The sequence below is a fragment of the Dipteris shenzhenensis genome, unplaced genomic scaffold (assembly GCF_047967505.1).
Source record: "Dipteris shenzhenensis isolate YYH24624 ecotype China unplaced genomic scaffold, Dip_SZ_1.0 scaf0466, whole genome shotgun sequence".
NCBI classification, from domain to species: domain Eukaryota; kingdom Viridiplantae; phylum Streptophyta; class Polypodiopsida; order Gleicheniales; family Dipteridaceae; genus Dipteris; species Dipteris shenzhenensis.
The window spans coordinates 40,001-42,293 of NW_028239772.1; positions in this window are offsets into that span (position 1 = coordinate 40,001).

Genomic DNA, 2,293 nt, shown 5'->3' on the forward strand with positions numbered 1-2,293 from the left:
GGAACCCGAACCTCTGATCTGGTCCACGGGAGAGGGAGGAAAGAAGATGTAGGACTTACGTCAATGGCTCGTTACGGAATAGGATAACCGAGATAATAAAATTCTTCCTCTTCCGTCTATATCCCCGGTTTTTTCTACCACTGCTGTTTCATCCACACCGCCATTGGCGGGCCTCAAGCAGTCATTGGATCCTATATGGTAGAGGTAGATATCCCTATGGGTTACTGAATCCTCCTCAGACAGCCTCGTTACAGCAGACGAAAGAACGAAAGCCAAATCATATCAAAGCTTTTTTCCATTTCAGAATGGATTCCTTCTTGAATAGTGATTAATAACATGGATAAGCTTACATCAACCCGTCAATCCCCCGTATATTCGATCTGTTTAATATTACTGAAATGGAAACAGACATGAGACTCATTAGCGAATCTACCCATCAAATCAATATATTCTCCATCTTTCCATTCCATATCTCCCTCTTCCACCTTTATCTATTAATTCACTCTATCATATTGGAACGAATATCATTAGCACTAGCAATTCGGGTGGTTCTAGAGAGTAGAAGGATTTTTCACAGATCACTTGTAGATTCTATTTCTTCCACATCAGAGAATAATTCTCCCAAGTCTATATCGGTAGTATCGAAGCAGGAAATAGATACTACGGTGAATACCTATTTACTTCTGGGGAAGTTGAAGTAGGAACAGAATCTCCTTCTCCTTACTACTTCTTAAGAATATTAATGACACTGAAGTAAGTAGACTAGCGAATCGATTTGGGGGATAGGGAGGAGGTAGAGGCAAACACACAGGAGGGAGTTGAAAATGAAAGAATGGAATATCAAAATTATTTTGTGAATCCTCTTGTATCGGGTAACAACCGAAAGGTATTTCGTACTTCTATTCTTAGTATTAATTGAATGACGAGGAGCCGTATGAGGTGAGAATCTCACGTACGGTTCTGTAGAGTGACACTGAAACTGACTCATCTGTCAACTATTCCACAACTACACCAAAAAAACCTAACTCTGCCCTACGGAAAGTCGCCAGAGTTCGATTAACCTCCAAGTTCGAGATAACGGCTTACATACCAGGTATTGGCCATAATTTGCAAGAACATTCCGTGGTCCTTGTGAGAGGCGGGAGGGTGAAGGACCTACCTGGTGTAAGATATCATATCGTTAGAGGAACTTTAGATGCTGTAGGAGTAAAGGATCGTAAGAAGGGGCGTTCCAGTGCGTTGCAGAACATTGTCGTAACTTGTATCATCGCAATGATTCCGTATCGGTTGTTCTGATATGTCAAATGCATAGCCGACCCGATAGTGGGAATGTTGCCAGGGGACCGAAGCCTGCTATTACGGAGATTGATTATTATCTTATTCGTGTGAAACAACTCGGTGTCCAGGGTATTGCATTCCAGTAAGTTGAGTCTTACCCGGACTCCCATTTATTTGGAAAATCTTCGAATGTCTTCTCTCTCTCAGAACGAGTTCGGACTACGATTATGGAGATTCAGTGGAGGTTTTGTGAACATTTGGTAATTGGATCAATAAACCCACGGACATTCTTGGTGAGATAAATGAAATACGGGATTTCCCTTCTCCTATTCGTGGGATGATGAAGAGGAAACGGATACTCAATGCCTAATGAGTAAATATGATTCATTGAAGTAACCCGAACTTACTTCAAGACTTTCTATTCAATCATATGGAAAGCTGCATTCGATGAAAGTCGCACGTGCAGTTTGGGGGGAGATCCTCGACTAACCGGCGGATCCACCCTACAATATGGAGTGAAAAAGCCCAAATAAGATTCTAAGATACAGTCGAGATAGAATCGGAATCCGACATATCTGTAAACTCATGTTACACCGGAGCAATGTAGCGAACAAAAAGAAAAATATAGAATCGGATCCGATTTATCGTAATCGATTAGTAAACATGTTGGTTGATCGTATTCTTAAAGATGGCAAGAAATCATTGGCTTATCAGATTCTCTATCAGGCTATGAAGCGGATTAAGGAAAAGACGAATAAGAATCCACTGTCTGTCCCGCGACAAGCAATACGTAGGGTAACTCCCGATATAGTAACAGAATCCAAACGTGTAGGTGGATCGACTTATCGAGTCCCCGTTGAAGTAGTACCTGCAGAAGGAAGAGCTTTGGCTATCCGATGGTTATTGATCGCGTGTCGAAAACGTTCAGGTCGAAGTATGGCTTTAAGATCAAGTGATGAATTAATGGATGCTGCCAGAAATTCTGGTAGTGCTGTACGGAAGAAGGAGGAGACTC